A 20,347-nucleotide genomic window follows, 5' to 3' on the forward strand; every position below is an offset into this window, starting at 1 on the left:
CTGAATGAGGATCAAATAAACAACCTTCCTAAGGATAAAGATACAAGGATCTGCTGTTGCTTATTACTGAACTGTCATTTACTTTGTTGAAACGTTTTCTATTCCTGATCACACTAATTTGTGGTTGCGAGAGCTTTGCTTCTTTACGGCCGCCCGGAAGTCAGGCAAGTCTGCCTGTGACATTGGCGGGGCTGTGGCAGGACCGGCAGCAAGAGAGCAACCAACATGGCAGCGTCGGGTCCAGCATGGCTCCCGTGGGCAGATGAGAGCCCTGCTGGTGTGCTGTAAATTCCCGGGTTCCAGGAGGGGCCCGGGTGAAGAGGCAGCGCGGGAGAAGAATCCGGAGCAGGATTCCCAGCGGAGCTCATGTAACGAAGACGGAGCCCCGCATGCTGCCCCGGTGAAGCCCCGGTGAAACCCAGGTGAGTAGTGCCGAGGAGGGGGGCAGCCTTGCGGGAAGTCTGGAGTCCCCATGGTGGGAGCTCCCTGTGCCCAGTGTGGTGCCCTGTGAGGCACAGCGCCGGACTCCCCTGTTTCTGAGCGGGCCCACCATTGCGGGTCGCTCCAACGTGATGGGCATATTTAATTAAAGGCCCCAGTGGGGGTCCCCAAGCACAGTGGTGCCAATTCTTTATGTTTAGATATCAAGTTAAGAGGATGATTCAATTAAGGTGAACAGAGGCCAGAATCAATAATCAAAGAATTTAACAACAGTTTTACCTCTGATACCATAAATCATGCAAAGTTTTTTTGAACATAGATGTCCCTTTTATTGACTCTGTGATTGTGCTTCTTGTTTGTTTTACTTTGACAAAGATTTCTAAACTCCTAGGTAACCCTACATCTAATACATAATGATCTCAACAGTGTTTCATGTCATAGTAATTCACAACATATATACAAAACATAGGGCCCGATTCACAAAATGAACTTTACTGAATCGGAAGAACAGTTATTGACAAATGTGTACACAATCAAAATACATACACAGAAAAAAATCAAATAGTCAAAGACAAAATATGTTCACCCAGGATTCTTTTGAGTTCTACTATTTTTCTGCCTGAACCATACATTTTTTGTATAAATTATTTAATTTTCATGATATAGAAACAATGTACTTGCGTCCTGTAATGGCTTCCACAACATATTGTTGATTGTCCAACGTAACAGCCTCAAGTGCAACTCGGATAAATCAGAGGTACTCTTCTTCGGGTGCAGTTCGGATCCAGATTGGCAGGAGTGGTGGCCAGAAAACATGTTCCTCCTGCGGGCTCTTCCCAGGTGGCCAAGAGCCTGGGGATTAAGATCGATAATGGCCTAACAATATGCTCCCAGATAATCGGTCTCACTGGCGCCTGTTTTGGTTTGCTCCGGATGTTGCGTAAGTTCCTCCCCTTATTATCGGAGGAGCATAGGAAGATAACAGTGCAGGCTATAATTGGCTCGAGAATTGATTACTCTAACATCCTTTACCTCGGGCTGCCAGAGTATTTGTTACAAAGGCTGCAGGTGGTACAGAACTCGGCAGCACGGGCCATCTTTGGATTATCTGGCCGTGCTAGAGCCTCGGGCCTCCTGCAGTCATTGCACTGGCTTCCCGTCCGGAAGCGGATAATTTTCAAGGCCCTGACTCTGGCGCATAAAGCTCTTTATGCCTCAGGAGCAAAATACTTGCAAAAAAGGCTAGCCTTTTACCATCCTGCCAGGTCCCTGAGGTCCGGGTCCCTGTTCCTGGCCACGGTCCCTCGTATAAAACGGGCACGTATCGGAGGCCGTTCTTTTAGACTGCTGGCCCCGCAGCTTTGGAACACGCTACCAGTGACACTGCGCAGCACGTCGAATTTATTAGCGTTTAGGAAGGGTCTTAAAACTTGGCTTTTTACCTCTTAGTTGTCACCCTTGTGGTTATTTTGGATCTCTTTCTTCTCTGTCTTTTTCTTGTTATGTTGTGATACAGGTGTGCATCCAAAGCGCCGGGACACTCTTTGAGTAGCTGTGCGCTATATAAAACCAACATAACATAACATAACATAACATATTGTGGACAGTCAATCATGATTGACCAGTCCCCTTTCAGTTCGCCAATCAGAGCATGTTCGAACAGAACCAGTACCTACATTTTTAGCCCCTTGATGACCTTCTGCGCACCAATTTAAAAAAAACAGCTGAACACATTTAAACAAAATCACTGTAAGCATGCAGTCTCAGTACAGTGCTGAACGTTTTGCCAAATTTGGTCTAATGCTATTCTGACTTTTTTTTGTAGCTGTGACAGAATTTCGCTTGAGGAGTTGCATAGTAATTCAATGTTTTTGGAACCCTACGTTTTCTTGACCCTCACTTGATGAGTCAGCCTGAAACTTATTAATTTGGTACTGGGGTTGATGAATTTAAAAAAATGTTTTGTGAGGATTTGTAAAGCAGTGCCAAAGTTATTAGCAAAACAGATAATATTCTACCTATAGAAACTCTGACCTAGCGATAATTACAACATGGTAGAATATACTGGATGAATCTCCTCCACAATACTATGCCTGTAGTTTGAATATTGGAGGAAATTCAGCTGATAGATTCCACACTATATATTTCAAGTTAAATTCACAAATTGAAGAGTTTTTTATTCCCTCCAAGCTGTAAATAAGACCCTAAATTATTAAGCGGAATATTGTCCTGGGTAGAATTAAGCAGTAATCATTGCAGTTTTAAATTGTGTTAATTCTGGAAATAGTGAGCAAATAAAAAACTGAGGCATTACAGGAGATGCTTTCACATAACATATTACTTACTTCTAGTGGTAGGTTCCAGGCAATGTAAACATGAGATTTGTAATCATCCATCCAGACTTCAGCTACCCTTAAAGCATTCCTCTTGGTGTAGAAGCCAATGTTATTGTTGTAAGGTTTTTTCTTACGTTCAATGTGAGCAACTCTTGAGCATGGCAGGACTTCCATGCTTCCACCACATAGCCATACCTGGAAGAAGAAAGAAAATTCAACACGTAAGCAATCATAGTTTTATATTTATTTAAAGAATCTGTTCAAACCAGGTCAATAATGAGTGTGCTTGAAACATAAATACATAGATTAGTCCATAATCTACCATGTGGAGCACTAAAGACTAACATTTAGAGTTTGACACAGTAGGATCATTGCAAACCTGCGCCTTTGATATGCTCAATTTAGGGTTTGTGAAGTATTGTGTTTAGACTGCTGGAGACTCCACTGGGACTGCTGGTGTACACCACAGTCCTGGTAGGCTGTCCACCAAGGTCAAAAAAATGGCTGCCCCTCCACATTGAGGGCAGGATGACCGTCACTCCTTCTGTCTTCTCTTGTCTGCTATGCAAGGCATGCAAGACAGTTGCCACGAAAATGTAGAATGGCCCTCTAGCACAGGGTGTGTCTTGGCCTTGTGTTTTTATATTAAGCTAAAAAAATGCTTACAATAGAAAAAGGTTGCCATGCAGGTGCTTCAAGCATAGTGCCCCACTCTGCAAACCTTCAGTGCAGGAGCGGGAGCCTTGCCGGCGTTGCCCGTCTTTAGTTCACATTGATCGCCACCTTGTTTTGGCATGATGCATGGTGCATGGATCGCTAAACTGGACTGTCTACCAAGCCCTAAATGGTCTCAAAGCAACAGATCATAGTAAAGAAAATGTGAAGTGCATCTTTTTTGTGTAGTCACCCTATTTTCTCTGTCTGTATTGGCATATTTAACTCTGAGCACCGGGGACAGCCAAACAGATCCCTGGGCATTTGCTCTGCCACTGAAAAACTGCTCCAGTCCTTAACAATACTTGGCATACCTAATTCTTTGTTAAAGCCACAGTAATGTAGTGCAAATTGCACCAATGGTATAATGCTTAGAGGTCACATGCGCATTGCTGTGTACAATTTCACCATACGCCAAAGTAAACTGTTTTGGCAAGTGACAGAATTCAAAGTGTTATCTGAAATATAACCCGCACCAGCCTTTTCCCATTGTAAGGTCCAGAGATTAGTAATAAAAGTCACATTTTCCATAAATTAGCCCAAGTCCAAGTTCCCAAGCCCAAAAAATATTTGAACACTATAGGGTCACATGCATCAACATGGCCATTTGCGATTCCTTATTAGCGAAAAATAAGGAATCGCTAATAAGGAATCGCAAATGGCTGTGCATTAAGAAATTGCTAAATAAATTGCGATTTCTTAAAATTCCTTAATTGCGACTCGCAAATTGAGAATCGCAATTAAGGAATAGCTTATACACTGCATCTTAGGGCCGAAGGCCTTCTTCAGGGGAAGTGTAAACTCTACCTAAAGTAAGGCCAAATAGTTAAGATTATTGATATATTCACACCTCTAAGGGTAGTGATCTCAAAACTGGGATACCCTAGTTATCGGTGTTTAACTCCTCATGCTCAGGAGGAGGGGCACCCTCTGTAGTAAATTCTTCTTCCAAGGTTTGTGCTTCATTTCTAGCACAGGTTTCGTACCCTTCCAATATATAATAATATGCTCAGACTAACTTTACAGCTTTTCCCACTTTTTATGTGTGCAGTGCAGCACGCTTGCAAAGTTTGAAAAGGTTGTAGAAAAAAACCTTTTCTCCTACATTGCACCTGTCCGAAGAAGCAATATTTTCTGTCTCAAAGCCCTGTTTACTATTAGTATCAGCAAGGGAGTTGCCTGAAAAAACAAGCACTGGCGTTGCCAATAGGTCTCGCAGTAGGAAAGTTGGAGCTATTACAATTGCAAATAACAATGCCTTTTATTTTTGTTTTCATTTTAAAAACATAAAGGGCTTTGTCATTTACAAAACCAATAGCTCCAACCTTCCTACTGCGAGACATATTGTGACCTGCACAGTGTGGGTGTGAGTGGCGTTGCGTGGGTGAGTGGCGTTGCGTGTGTGAGTGGCGTTGCGTGGGTGAGTGGCGTTGCGTGGGTGAGTGGAGTTGCGTGGGTGAGTGGCGTTGCGTGTGTGAGTGGCGTTGCATGTGTGAGTGGCGTTGCGTGTGTGAGTGGCGTTGCATGTGTGAGTGGCGTTGCATGTGTGAGTGGCGTTGCGTGGGTGAGTGGCGTTGCGTGGGTGAGTGGCATTGTGTGGGTGAGTGGCATTGCATGGGTGAGTGGCGTTGCGTGGGTGAGTGGGGTTGCATGGGTGAGTGGCGTTGCGTGAGTGAGTGGCGTTGCGTGGGTGAGTGGCGTTGCATGGGTGAGTGGCGTTGCGTGTGTGAGTGGCGTTGCGTGTGTGAGTGGCGTTGCGTGTGTGAGTGGGGTTGCGTGTGAGTGGGGTTGCGTGTGTGAGTGGCGTTGCGTGTGTGAGTGGCGTTGCGTGAGTGAGTTGCGTTGCGTGTGTGAGTGGTGTTGCTTTGTGTGAGTGGCGTTGCGTGGATGAGTGTCGTTGCATGTGTGAGTGTTGTTGCGTGGGTGAGTGGCGTTGCGTGTGTGAGTGGCGTTGCGTGTGTGAGTGGCGTTGCGTGTGTGAGTGGCGTTGCGTGGGTGAGTGGCGTTGCGTGGGTGAGTGGTGTTGCGTGGGTGAGTGGCGTTGCGTGGGTGAGTGGCGTTGCGTGGGTGAGTGGTGTTGCGTGGGTGAGTGGCGTTGCGTGGGTGAGTGGCAAGTTGGAAGTTCGGTGGTATTATATTTACATAAGGCAGAGTGAAGTTCCCTCCTAATTCTGGCATATAAACATATATTCCCAGCATAGGTTTTATTTCAAATGCAGTGCTACGATGAATGAGCGCCAGGTCTGCTGGTGTTTTGAAAACACTGGCTGATTTGAGTCTTGGGGTCAAAAACAACTGTGTAAGATGCTAATAATTTAATTCACTTGTGGTGGGTGCTGCACAGATGATGAGACAACAAAAAAACACACGTCTGTGAAGAATAAAGCTCTAGAAAGACCCTGAAAAGAGATGCGGCCCTGAGTCAGCTTCTTCAGCACAGCAAAGGACAGTTGACTTCCCCACACTGGCAGATCTTCAGGCACCGCCGACTAAGGGGTCATTCAGCTGCTGCTGCAGGATTATACGAAAGACATCCCTGCCTGCTTCACAATACTACCAGGGAACCCTTGTACTCGGATCTCTCTTTGGATAAATCAAAGGCACAAACTGATCACGGTGAAACATCCTTGGCGAGCACGAGAACAAGATGAAATCGAGTCAGAGACCTTGGGGAAAACAAGCTCATGGCATTGCTAAGATTAGGGGGGGGGGGGAGAAATGCGGCTCGGGAGCAAATGGTAACGAGCGCGTGAATGGGAAGAGCCGTGGGAGGTGGGAGGGGAAGTCTGAAAGTGCGAAGTGCAGGCGGGGGGCGGGGAGTGGAGCCTTTGAAGTGTGTGTGGCTTTCATGTGGAGTTGTGGGTGGGGTGCAGCCTGCGTGAGGAGGTGGTTGGTGTGGTTGATGCATAGATACCGGCCTCTATCTGTTTGGTAGGTGTGCGGGCAGGTGCATGTGTCATGAAATCGTATGTGGCCGTGTCCCTGCCTACCTACTCTGGAAATCGGAATGGCCCGAGGGTGGGGAGTGTGGGCCTGGAGGGGTTTGCCGGTGATGGGCAGATGAGTCACTGCTGTGGATGAGCTGTGCCAGCGTCCCTGAGATAAGCATTAACCCTTCACTGCCCAGGGCTGCACGAGGAGGATACTGCCAGTGGCGTGAGGCTGCGAGAGTGGATAGCAGTAGAGAATCGAGGTCTGCTGCGGGGGCACTCAGTGGTGGGCGAGGGGAAGTTGAAAGTTCTGCGCAGCACGCGTGCCTCCGCCTCGAAGCGCTTCCTGCCCTCGGGCAGGCTGTGTTTTGGCCCCGCACGCGCTCTGGCCCTGGTCTCGGGAAGGCCCGGTATGAATGGATAGGAGGAGGGCACTGTCACAGGCTTGTGAATGGACCTATCGATTATCAGTGACGCTGCGTGTGCTGACGTCTGGCACCGCTTCATTCACCCTGTAGAGCGGTCTCGCGGCTCGACGTGGTGCATCCCGCGCACTCACGTCTGAGGAGCGCCAAGAACAGTCAATCAATGCGAGCTACGGAAACCCTGGAAGCAGCAATGATCTAGTTATTGAATCTGCACTACACACACGCAGCTGTGCGCGCAGGAACAATGCCACAGTCCTGCCCAAGTCTCTGATGGTAATAAAGAGTTGAAATGAATCCATATTTCTTTAGTTTTCCATGCCCGTCTTGCATGGTAGGGTGGTGATAGCTACACAGTCCTGCCCCCGCCCAAGTCTCTGATGGTAATAAAGAGTAGAAATGAATCCATATTTCTTTAGTTTTCCATGCTCGTCTTGCATGGTAGGGTGGTGATAGCTACCCATTCCCCCTGACGGTTGTAAGTCTGAGAACTGTGCTGGCAGAGGCTGACGGGTGACATATTCTGAACCCCAGGAAGCCGCTCTCAGGGCAAGGCTGTGTTTGCGGGGAGAGAGAGGGGATGTGCTGGTGTGGGAGGGGGGAGGTGCTGGTGTGGGAGGAGTGCTGCTAGGGCAAGGCTGTGTTTGCGGGGAGAGAGAGGGGAGGTGCTGGTGTGGGAGGGGGGAGGTGCTGGTGTGGGAGGAGTGCTGCTAGGGCAAGGCTGTGTTTGCGGGGAGAGAGGGGAGGTGCTGGTGTGGGAGGAGGGAGTTGCTGGTGTGGGAGGAGTGCTGCTAGGGGAGGAGAAGCCCTGGCCGTGAATGCGCGTGCATGTTTGCTCACGTGATTCACGTGAACTGCATGAAAACCGCGGGGCTGAAAGCCCTTGGTTTGACGATGATTTTCGCCACTTGAATTCTCGCTCCGCTCGATGCGCTTGCTTACATCGATAGGTCGCGAGACCTAAAAAAATAACCAAATTGACCAAATTTCTAAGTGGTGCGAAGCAAGTAACCCGGGCCCTTTCTTTAGTAGTTTCTGTCACCCTTACATCCACTCATCTATCCATCCATTCTGCTGCGCTTACACCCCTCTATCATCTTTTTATCTTACCAACCTTCCTCAATCCTCATTATTCAAAATATACACTGATATTCCATCCATCTGTTCCCCATAGAATCCCTCCTTTCACCTTTCCATGTTTTCATCCATCTATCCGTCCATCCAATTACCACATTCTTCACACATTAATCTATCCATACTTCCAATCTTCTAGCTATTCATCCTTTCACTCTTCATCCCCTCAAACATCAGTCCTTGCATTCATCCTTCCTTTTTTCTTTCACCCACCATTCCTTCCACGTTACATTTCACCTTGCCTCCCTTCCAACTTTCCCCTTTGTCCATTCGACAACAATTATTTCTTTTCAGGCAATATTTATTCTCACTTGCCTTTCGCTCTCTCACTATTTCCTGCTCTTTCTGCAGGTTGTTTCCTTGTTTCCATCATTTCATTTTGCTTTACTGAACTGGGCTTACATGAAAAATACTTGACCCGACATCTCAATCATGTCCTGCTATTCTATCAGATCGTGTTTTGTCTTTTACTGGTTTCCTCTACTTAATCTGCGAAAGTGGGCGCTTCACAAAGCCACTTGTTCTGGCTCTTTATCAAAACACATGGATGGTAGCATGGAAAGGCCCATGTAGTATCCACAGCCCATCTCCTTGATGCAAAGTAATACATGGTAGCGTAAAACTCTATTGGCATTACATTTAGACCAGTTTCCGACTAAAAATAAAATGAAAGTAGTTTAACACGATTTTGAGCTAGCTTGCTTATTTCTATTGGCTTTGCATCTGGCAAGAACCTTGATAAATCTGCCTCTTTTTCAATATAGATCTTGTAATCCTACCCAAATATACCCGGGGTTCTCGTTTGCGTGTGGCAAAACTTTGATATATCTGCACGTTTTTTTCTATTCTATATAGATCTTGTAATCCTTTTCATAAATATTCTAGGTTCCTGTTGACATATGAGTTGCCAAAACTGCAACTTCTCTTTTGGAACTATCTATTTACTCCTTATTTTCATGTCATACTTTAACCTACACAGAGACATTTTTTTTTTTATTTCAGACAGTATATAATCTCTAAATTTCTTATAGTTACATTTGTATCTCATACTGTGATGCTTTTCTGTATTTAGCCATTGTTAAACAATTCCTTTAATTTTGAACATTCCCTGGTTAACTGGCTATGGTTTTGTTAATAGGAACTGCTCTCTCTAGATATATTTATTACCTCCTCGTTAGTCTTCCTCGCCCCCTGAGTTACATAGTGAGCTTCAGCTCCACAACAGAACCCTCCAAAGCAAAAAGAAACCACCTCCCACCCCCTCCCAACATGGCCGACCAGTCCCACCTGACCTCTATAAGAGGCGGGCCGGCCCAACCAATCAGCCTGTTTTTTTTGTTGTGCACGATTCTCTCCAGAGCACTGTTCAGGTAAGATGGGCCGGCGTGAGCTGGCCCTTGGGGTTTAGGGTGGAGGACCTGCTCTAGCGGTCCCTAGTGCCTTAGGCCTACTAATCCCCCCCCCCTCTTCCTTCCCCCGGTCCAGGGGGCCGGTTAGGTGCTGCTATAGCGTGCCATGGGTCTACAGGGGGGGGGGGCGGCCGGGGATGATGGGGTGTTTAGTCATTCCTTGGTTCCCCAGGTCGTTACTGAGGAGCCCTGGCCACTATGTGGGCATTTGGGTCCTACGCAGCAGATTACTTCGTGTGTATGCTCATATGTGTGTGCTGGTCTCCTGCTCACAAACGCAGCTGTTGTAAGTAACCTGAATCTAACATTCTGGCTGTCTAATGAGTTGCACAGGGTATTGGTCTCGAGCTGCTCCCCTGTCTGCCGGCAGTTTGTCGATCACGACATGTATTATTGCTGTGGTAGGGGGATGTATTGAGAGGGCTGGCTAGGCGTGCCAGTTTCCGCCTCTCCCGTAGAGAAATTATCAATTACATAAATTTTTTTACGGGCAGGGCATTTGCCGGCTCTGGGCTTCCGTGGTAGTGGCTCAGTGGTAACGTAGCTGGGGCCATGCCTGGAGCGGCAGCGCCCCGGCAAGGCGGGCGTAATCACTGGACGCGCAGCGTGTGTTACCCGGCCTCGAGGCGCTAACACTCCCTCACGGAGGTGTTGGGTTTCTGCCCGTTCCGGTTTCGACGGTCCTTCCTGATCACGGATGGCCTACCTTGCCTGCCGACGGGTCCTCGGGGGCTCCGCTGTCCGGTGCCGGTTGCTCTCTCCGCGGCTGCTGTGCGCCGCCGCCTCCCAGCGTGTCTTTTGGCCCTACGGGCCGCGGCGGTTTACGGAGCTGAGGTTGACTCCGAACGCCCCCCGCCCCCCGGGGGCGGGGATTGGCTGCGCGGCATTCCCCGGCTGTCTCAGTTGGGGGAGTGTTAGACCGACCATCTAGGGTTCAATCCCAGGTTGCGGCACTGACGGGAGGTTCCTAGTTTCTCACGAAGTAGGTCTGGGAAGCAGCTGTGGTACTTTTAACGCTGCGTGCAACAAAGGAGCTATAGCTCAGAGGTACGGCTTGTTCCTTTGGTGGGGACAGCCCGCACAGGCCAGGGTTCGAATCCTGCCAGTGCAGTAGAATTATCCCAAGGGGGGAAATTTTCAGGACTGTGATTTAGGGCGCGTCTGTCTCCTCCTCGAAGGGTCCGGGGTTCATTCCTCGGTGAGGGCAATTTTTTATTTCTTTGCTGCGTCACTGGCACGATGTGGTTGCTGTTTCACTACTGTTGAGGTGTCCGGCCCAGCATGGTCTGGCTGTCGCAGGCAACACAATGTTTGGTGTTAGCATTGTTTGATGTGGCGTTTACTACTGACAGTTGGAGTACGGACTTTGGTGCTGACAAACCACGGTTCGATCCTCGGGGTCGAATGCACATCCTGTACTTCTGAGCTACTGTCTTACTTGCCTTGTGTAAATTTGAACAAGGTGTCATGTCCTGCTTCTCTGTGGTTCACTGGCGCGACCTATGCGTGCGCGGTGCGACGTAGGGTCAGATCCCTTGTGTCTGTTTTCCCATTCTGACGCCCTGGCTCTTCCTAGGCCGTCCGGTTGCTCCGGACCCGAGGAGTTTGAGTGGCCGGGTGGCTGGCCTTCTGGTCTCCTTGGGGGGGGGAAGATGGATCCCGTCTGTCTCCATCTGCGGGGTCTCCCTGTTTGACGACGCTTGCCCTTCTGGCCTTGTGCGGCGGGGGCCCCTTGACCCCTCCTCGCCTCGTCGTCCAGAGGGGGGGTGGCCCGATGGTTGGTGCAGCGGTCCCGGGCAGGCCCGGGCCCTGTAGGCGGTTCCCCGCCTCGACGGATCTTGGGGGTCGGTGGCGTCCCCGGTCCGGGGATTTCTAGGCCTCGGTGCCTAAACCGACCTGGAGTCACGTCCTGCGGCTCTGAGCGTTGTGGTGCAGTTCGGCAGGGCCCCTACGCAGGGAGGTCACGCGAGTGCGTGTTTTTTTTGTCCCGCGTTAGGGCGCGTATTTCCCTCGGCCTGCGGCGGGGGTATTCCCGGGTTTTTTCTCGGGGTGCGTTCTCTGCGCATGGCTCCGGTCTCCCGGGCCTCTGTCTGCGTCCATTGTGCTGGGCGTTGGGGAGGTGGACTTGTCTCCTTTGCACGCTCGGACGCAATGCTGGGGAAGGATATGCGTCCCTGTCGACGGTGACGGCTTTTCCTTGGGGCCCGCTCCCCCGGACCTTCCTTCGGGCTCCCCATCCGCCTGTGGATCCGGGCCCGAGTTTCGGCTCTCCCCGGTCTTCCTTGGGTCACCCCTAGGTTCTGGCTTGCGGCCCTCTCTCTCCTGGGGGTTCCCGGGGGGGGGGGGGGGCCGTGGCCTCCATTCGTCCCGTCTTGGGTCGCGGCTGTCCCCGGGGCGTTTGCCTTCTCGACGGCTACGGCCATACCACCCTGAAAGCACCTGATCTCGTCTGATCTCAGACGTTAAGCAGGGTCGGGCTTGGTTAGTACCTGGAAGGGAGGCCGCCTGGGTATGCCAGATGCTGTAGGCAGGGCGCCGTCCTTGGTCTCGCCTGTTGGTTTGTCCGGACACCTGGGGTCGGCCTGTGGGGCTGGCCGGCGACTGGGGGTTCCCTCTCTCAGAGGCGGGTACTTCCGTTGGCCTTGCCTCCCGGCCCGGGGGTGGGAGCTGTGCTCCTGGCCCGCCTGGGGGTTGTTCTTCGCCGGGTGTGGGTCTTGTCGCGCCCGGTCGGGAGGGGTGATTCCTCTCGGCCTCTTCTTTTTCGTGGACTTCACATCAGGCGGTGTCTCTCCTCCGTCGGGGTCCCTTCGGATCCCGTCTCTGGCTTGTGCGCCTTCGGGGGTCGTAGGGTGCTCGCTTCGGCAGCCCATTTTGCTGTAGTTGGGGGCCTGGCGGAGAATAGCATGGCCCCTGCGCACGGTTGACACGCGATTACGTGAGTTCACGCGGCTCCTCGTGCTTCGGTGGCCGAGGGGTCTTGGGCGCTGTGTTTCGGCCGCAGTCTCCTCTGGAGGCGTGAGTTTTGAATCCCACTAACGTCCCTCCGGGCCTGCCATCTGTCGCACCGGTGCTTTCGGTGTCCCCAGGTCTGGGTCGGGTCGGTCGTCCGGCTGGTGTAGGTGCCACCGGCTTGCCCCTTCGGGCTATCTTTCCCCCGGGGTCCGGCTGGGTGGGGGCGGTCCGGCTGGGTCGGATCTAGCCTTCGTTGCCTGGTCTCGCTGACCCCCGTGGTGTTTCGGCGCCTGGGGCCTCGACTCAGTCTGCCTCCAGTGGCTTTGTTCACAGGGGGGGCCTCGGCCCTCCGGCCCGGATTCTGCTCTCTCCTCCCGGGTCCTTGTGGTTGCCCTGTCTGTCGCTTGACCTTGCGGTCTGTTGTTCGTGTTTCCCCCGTGCCATCTGAGCTGCGGGATTCGCTTGGGCAGGGCCGGAGTGCTCCTGGGCACTTCGGCAGCGCATGGACTTCTGTTGGACCCCTGTGCGTTATCTCGCATCCTCGGGGGGGCGTTTCCGGTTTGTGGCTCCCAGCGGGGCCGCCGCCCATGGTACCCGCTCCTTTTGCGTGCAGGCGGTTCAAGCCTACTGGCCGGGCGGGGCTCTTCTCATTCCAGGGTTGGGTCCCCCGCTCCTGGAGCCGGGGATGAGCCGGCCCTTTCTGCCGGCCTGCCTCCGTCGGCAGGCCTGATTCTTGGGCGGTGGTCGCTGCTTGCTCGGGGCTGAACTTCTGGGGCGGTGGTTTTGCTGCTGGGCTACCACTGATCTTCCACTCGTCTTACTGTGCCTGGCGGAGGGCTTCCCTCTGGCTTTGGTGCGGTCGGCTTGGTGCTGTCCGCGCCTCCGTGGACCCCTTGCGGGGCTTGGTCCCGGTGGGTCCGTTGGGCTGCCTTGCGGGCCTTCCACGGTCCGATGTTCGACGGGCTGGTCTCCCTGGTGGCTCGCTTGGCTCCGTTGTTATTCTCCTTTGCCCACGGGCGCTCTGCCGGTCTCCCCCTTGGGGGCTCGCTTCGGCTACACATATACTTCTGTTGGAACGTTACAGGAGATTTGCAGGGCCCCTGCGCAAGGGTGACTCGCAAATTCGTGAGGCGTTCCACAGGAGCTTCTCGCTCGTTCTACGAGCTCTTCGGGGTCCGCCCGGTTGGGCCCCGGCCCTCGGTGGCTTTGCGGTTCCTCGCCTTTCGGGTGATTTTCCCTGGTGGCGATGGTGTCTGCTGGGCGGTTGGGCGTGCGGGGGTCGTTACTCCGCTCCCCGCCCTTCTTGCGGGTTTGCCGGACGGGGTTGCTCCTCCGGCTTGTCCCCCGTGTCCTTCCCGGGGTCCCTTCCCTGGGGCCTCGGACTCAGGGGTATCTTTGCCGCTTTTTCCGGCCAACGTGGTTTCTCCCTTGTCCGGGCTGGTTGTTCGGCGTGCTGTTTTGGCTTCTCTTAGCCGCACGTTTTTCCTTTCCCGGTGGGAGGACCTGTGTTCTGCCTTTTGGGCCCGGTTCGTTCGGGCCGCTAGCCCTCGTTCCTCCTTGGTTCGCGGGCTTACACAGGCTGGCGTCCTTCCCTACGCTTCGCTGGGTTCGGTGGATCCGGCGGGGGTCCCAGGGTCGGTCCGCGAGGTGTGGCTCTGTTCCCTGGGCCCCCTTAGTGGGGATCTCCTCTGTGGAGTTTTGTCTGACTCCGGCGTGGTCATCACCCGCCTGGTACGTGGGTCTCTAGCAGTCCCGGGGGGGGACTTCGCTGGGGCCGTTCTGTGTGCTGGAGCTACGACTCCTGGTTGGCCTTCTTTTCCTGGAGGTCTTGATTTCAGGTTTCCTGTGATCCCTGTTCTCTTTTCTGTTGTTATACATCAACCTTGGGTTGGTTTCTCTGCATCACCGTGTGGTGTTGTTGTTATGGTGGTCAATGAAGCCTTGTTGGCTTGGGTATTTGCTCACTATGTAACTCAGGGGGCGAGGAAGACTAACGAGGAGGTAATGCCCCGGTTACTTACCGGTAATCTTCATTACTCCGAGTATAGTCTTCCTCGCCACATGAGTTCCCTCCCCCCCTCCCTGTCTGGCTATCGGCTTCATTGTTTGCTTGGTAGATCAGGCTGATTGGTTGGGCCGGCCCGCCTCTTATAGAGGTCAGGTGGGACTGGTCGGCCATGTTGGGAGGGGGTGGGAGGTGGTTTCTTTTTGCTTTGGAGGGTTCTGTTGTGGAGCTGAAGCTCACTATGTAACTCATGTGGCGAGGAAGACTATACTCGGAGTAATGAAGATTACCGGTAAGTAACCGGGGCATTATTTGCAATTGTTATTCTAAAAATCTTTACAGTCAAGTCATGTTTTCTATTGTAATGTATTTTCAGTTCACTGAAACCGGGTGGAGTGGAGCTAATAATATACTATAGAAAGCAATAAACAAAACTTTTTTTTCGCTACATACAAATCAGCTTTAATATTTTCTTTACAATTATGTCCTTTTAAACATAGAAAAGGGCAATTCCATGATGGTGTCCTCAGCCATTTATATTGAAATCATCATTTATTCATGTATTTCATATGAGTATTCAAAGCAGGTGTAACTCATTGTTACTGTAGTTGGATGATCGATTAAAAAAGGGAGTTATAATTTATTTATATCAACCTTCACCAACCTTTCAAAATGCATGTGTCTTTAAAACCTATCTTCTGGCCTGTTTATTGTAATTCTCTTATGCGACTCAGGATTTTCATTTTGACTACATTTCTAGTACTAAACTATCATTATTATTTTAGATTTTAGGTTGTTAATGCATTTTCTTATTTGATATGCTTTCATATATCCTCATGTATGCTTCTGCTGCTCCCATTTATTTATCTATTGGGAAGTTGTGCTGCATGTATCCTATTGGTTACTTCTGAGGTCTTTATAAATGAAAACAAAATTGGCTGTGCAGGGGAGACTGGAGACTATCCAGTGAACATTGTCCGAAATGATTGCTTGTGAAGTCTCCTCTTTTATATACTTAATTGGAGCTCTGCCTGAAAAGATCAGTTTCAATATTGTTCTGAATCTGAAGTGGTTGGGTTCAGATCTAAGGTAGGCTTAAGGTGCATTTAAAAGTCTAAGTCATTGAGGCCACAGAGTCCTGCCTCTATGTTTCTTCCTATTGAATGACTGTAGGCGGATGGGTGTAGGTTCAGCAGAGGACTCTGACAGGACTGTAGTAAGGTGCCCATTTCTGGAGATGTGTGTTTCATTTGCTTCAGGATGCTTTGTACTGAACCAAATTCTATTGTCTACAGGGAACCAATTGATTGAATACATGACATGTTTGATGTTGTACCACAGTGCAAACAAGGCTGCAAAATGGGAGTTTAGCAGTAATTTGCGGGATTTGTTGGAGTTTTGAAAGGCCCTGCATAGTGTTTTCAAGAAACTATTTAGATGTGAGAATTTAGCATGTGTATGCGATAGTAGAAGGAGATAGAAAACATCTGCAATATGGAAACATCAAGACCGAGTCACATCAGGAACACTGTGACAGATCACACCTCATATCCATTAATCTCAAATATATTTTTTGGACACATTTTGTTGCCGACTTTGATTTACAATATCTTGATTCACCGACATTTATGTAAGCAGATGTCAATTGTGTGTGGTGTGGGTGAGGCGGTAAGTGTGCAAGTAGATAGTGGCAAATGAAAATGATGTGAACACTAACAAACTTATGACTTCGTGAGTATTCTACCGTTTTATAAATGCCTTTCCCAAATGTATTGCACCTGTTATGTTATGTTATGTTATGTTAAAAACACTTTTATAGCGCACAGCTGCCGCAGCCAAGGGGCGTCCCGGCGCTTCATAGAAAGTACCCAAACACAACACAGCAATACAAGGACGAGAACGCACAGAACAGAGTACTAAACTGAATGGGGAAACAGAAGCGTTTTGATAGCTCTCCTAAACTTCAGGAGCTCATCCATTTCACGGATATGGAGCGGAAGAGAATTCCACAATTTGGCAGCCAGAACTCGAATGGACCGGCCTCCAGCTCTGCATAGTCTAAACCGTGAGACAACCACCAGATTTTGCCCCAGAGATCTCAAAGAACGCGAGGGCACATAAGGCACCAAGAGATTATCAAGAATCTGGGGGGAGGCCAACTTGAGGATCTTGAAAGAGAGGCACAGGGTTTTAAAATGGACCCTCTGTGCCATTGGCAGCCAGTGCAAAGAACGGATGGTACCTACCAGGGCTCTAGCTGCGGCGTTCTGGACATGTTGCATCCGGGCAATTTTGGCCTGGTTGGCTCCCAATATGAGAGAACTGGCGTAATCGAGCAGAGATAAAATGGATGACTGTATGACCAACTGCCGGGTGGAAGCATCAAAAAACCTCAAGATAGGTCTCAACCCTCGTAAGATGCCAAAACAGGTAGCCGCCACTTTTTTAGTGTGACCACTAAAACTAGGGGCAGGATCAAGCCAAACCCCCAGGTTTTTTTACCTCTGAGACTGGAATAGGAGTTACACCCAGCTCAGGGGGCCACCAAGTATCACCCCAAGGTCCGTCCGCTTGCCCACAATCATGACCTCAGTTTTTTTAGCATTCAGCTGGAGACAGTTAGCGTTCATCCAGCTAGCTACTGCCAACAGTCCTTCCCGGAATCTGGGGGCATCAAGGTCGGAGTCATCACTCAAGGTGACTGCCAGCTGCGTGTCGTCAGCATAAGAGACCATAGTCATGCCCCAATGCTTGACGACAGCCGCCAGCGGTCTCACATAAAGACTGAATAATGTGGGACTCAACGACGAACCCTGGGGCACACCCAGCTCCAGTGGATAGGACTTGGATCAAAAGGCGGGGTAGCTACTTTAAAGGTCCGATCAGCAAGGAAGGAGCTAAGCCAATCGAGTGCAGTGCCCGTGACGCCCGCCTCTCCAAGACGTTGGAAGAGGATCCTGTGCGAAACCGTGTCAAACGCGGCACTAAGGTCCAGTAGGACCAGTGCCGCAGTCTGACCAGAGTCGAGCACAGAACGAAGATGTTCTGTCATTGAGAGCAAAGCTGTTTCAGTGCTGTGGCCAGCACGAAAGCCATTCTGGGAGGGGTCCAGAATGGCTGCTCTCACAAGATGTTCAGACAACACCCCATTCACAAAGGCCTCAATGATTTTAGTGGCCCAGGGGAGGAGAGAAATCGGGCGATAGCTCTCGGGTTTAAGGGGGTCCATGGTAGCCTTTTTCAGGATAGGTGTCACAACCGCCTGTTTCCATTAAATTAGAAAAACACCGGAGGCGAGAGAAAGATTTATAAGGTGGCACAATGAAGGAAGACAAATAGCCGCAGAGTCTCTGAACTGGGCTGGTCTCAGAGGGTTCGCTGGCGAACCAGATTTTATCTTATAAGCCAGCTTGAGGAATGTCTCCATTGGCAGACTAGGAAATGAGGCTAAGGCCTCACATGTGGTCGATAGTACCACATGTGAGTACCACCTGTAGATGTACTTTCGGATTACTCAGGCATAAGTGGTACAATAGCCGTGGGAAGGGGCATTTACCGGTCCCAATGCCAGGTATGGTGACTCAGTGGACTAAAACATCCACTTCAGAGGCCTGTGTTCAACCTCATGGTCACTGGTTCAAATCCCACTGAGTCCACTCAGCCCTTCATCCATTTGAGGTCAATACTATGAGTACTGATGGGTAACAATTAACATCTGTTATTCCGCGCCATACCCTTCTGGGTGAACGTGTGCTTTACAAACACATATGTTGAGTAATGGGTGTAAGTGAAGGGTGGTCTTGACATAGAAGAATATTTTTCAAATGTGGAAAAAGTAGAGAAAGACTAGACCCAGAAAAAAATTAAATTATGCGGGCATTATTCACATAATTTTCAGGAATTTTCAATTAAAACATTCTGCCACATATTGTAATTACACTGCAGTTTGTCACAAAATTATAGTGCGGGAGCTTGAAACAATACAAACAACGAGAATTCAAGTGGCTGATGTTTTTGTAGATGTTCTGTTTAATTTGTTTTTAGGGGAAAATGCAGTCTCAGGGCACAAATGACTGCAAAGAAACATTTGTTTGCATTAAATGTAGTGCTAAGTGATGGATTTGCGTTTTCGGTAATTATGAATAATAATCGTCACAAAACATCCAGTGATTACACAATAGTAAATCACTCACATTTTGGACTCCCCTAAAACAATAGAACTCTCAAATTCAAGTGCGATGCTAACATAGACTTGAAGGGAAACTGCTTTCCAGATGACTTGTGTAAACAGGGTTGGGCAAATTGAAACAATCAATGGTTTCAATGTCTTACAATCAGGAAATTGTGAATCAGCAAAGTCATAAGTCTGTACAGTTTGGAAATCCATTGCTGCAATGAATGGGAGGCTCAGAGACTGCTGTTATATTAAATATACAATCAAACATGATCATAACTCATACAATCCATGTAGTAAAAAGCAAATATATATATATAATTATACAATTTCAAATGCAGTTTTTTAAATTGTGAGTAAGTGAATTATTAACTCCAGTGGATGGTAGTCCACCACAAGTAATACATTCAGTGTCTTGCTAGTTCCAGTTAAAGTTTTCAGTAATTTAACCATGAGTTGCACCCCTAGTGCTATGAAACAGAGCAGGCAGGAGTACCTTTCATAAAATGTGAACAGCTTTTAGAAGTACCAACGCAATGAATATGTTGGATACACAGTACAATAAAAATCCTACTCTAATTTATGAAAATAGACAATAATGTAATGAACCAACTGGCACCAGAATTACAAAAATCCGATAAGGGGAACCTTAGATATAAATGTAAAACTTTTAAGTAAAAATAGTGCCAAAAAGTGTTAAGCACCAATAATAATCATCTAGTTGTGCTTGACCAGTAGCAAGGCACGATTTAAGGTCCAAAAAAGATGGTGCATGAACCATATATACCTACCAGTTTCGACCCAGTCAGAGGTTTTACCTTTTGACTTTGTCTTTTTTGCTACAAGTGAAAATCCTTCACCCAGTCAATGAAGGACACTGTATCCAAAGAGGGCTCCATATTATTGGAAAGGTGTATAACGAGTTCCCAATAAACCTTTTGGTTTTGGCAGGAAGAGTCCTGAGAAGAAGAAATTAAAATGGTGTGCCCAGGTGTTAGAACCGGCTGTCTCTAGTTGGCAGAGGTATGCACTTCTGACAAATAGGGACACTCCTTTTCTAGTCAGGGCAAGGGGATCACACCCTTCGATAACCCCTGCTCACCCCCTTGGTAGCTTGGCAGAGCAGAACAGGCTTATCTCAGAGGCTGTGTGTTAAGCAATTATGACCACATACAGTAATACAGTGAATACACTACAAATGGACACGACACAGTAGTATTATAAAAATAAGGATTTTTATATAAGGTTTAGCACAAGACCAAATAACGACAAGACTGTACACAATCGGAATAAATACTCTGGGAAGAAAAAAGGGATAGTTCAAAGGTAGTGTCTTCTTCAGCACAAAAAGTCTTTAGTATCAAGCAATCTTCTTCTTGGCAATACAGTTCTTAGCAACAGGGTAACCCACACGGGGGCTACACGACGTGGAGGCAAAGTTAATCCAAGGGTTCGGCGTCGACCGCGAGGAGCGCTACGTCGAGCCCGGAGTCACACGGACCCCCAACAACACAGTACCTTGGAAAATGAAGCACACGAGGATCAGCGGCGTCGAACGATCCGGCGTCGCGCCGTCGGTGTCAAGCAGGCCTCAGCAGGCGTCGTCGATGATGCAGTTGCACAGAGTGTGCAGCGCTCACGGCGTCGGTGGGCACACGGTTGATGCGATCAGCAGCGGTGCAGACACGAGGTCCTCTGGAGCTAGAGCCGTACTCCCACTCACTCGCGTTGCTGCTGGCGTCGGTCGGGCCCGGCGTCCGGTCGTCGTGATTGCTGGTTCTTTCAGAGGCGCTGGATTCACACTTCCAGCAAATAGCACTTTAGCAG

General features: G+C 49.5%; 1 non-coding gene and 1 pseudogene across 1 annotated transcript; both read left to right on the plus strand.

Annotated features, from left to right (window-relative positions):
* The first annotated feature begins 11,800 nt into the window (after window positions 1-11,800).
* On the plus strand, window positions 11,801-11,919 carry LOC147665149 (5S ribosomal RNA; annotated as a pseudogene).
* A 1,462-nt stretch (window positions 11,920-13,381) lies between these two features.
* LOC147665150 (U6 spliceosomal RNA) lies at window positions 13,382-13,486 on the plus strand. Its single transcript, XR_015305026.1, has one exon. It is a non-coding gene; the product is annotated as a U6 spliceosomal RNA (small nuclear RNA).
* The last annotated feature ends 6,861 nt before the right edge of the window (window positions 13,487-20,347 follow it).

The sequence above is a fragment of the Lissotriton vulgaris genome, unplaced genomic scaffold, assembly GCF_964263255.1.
Source record: "Lissotriton vulgaris unplaced genomic scaffold, aLisVul1.2 SCAFFOLD_2958, whole genome shotgun sequence".
In the NCBI taxonomy this organism is placed as follows: domain Eukaryota; kingdom Metazoa; phylum Chordata; class Amphibia; order Caudata; family Salamandridae; genus Lissotriton; species Lissotriton vulgaris.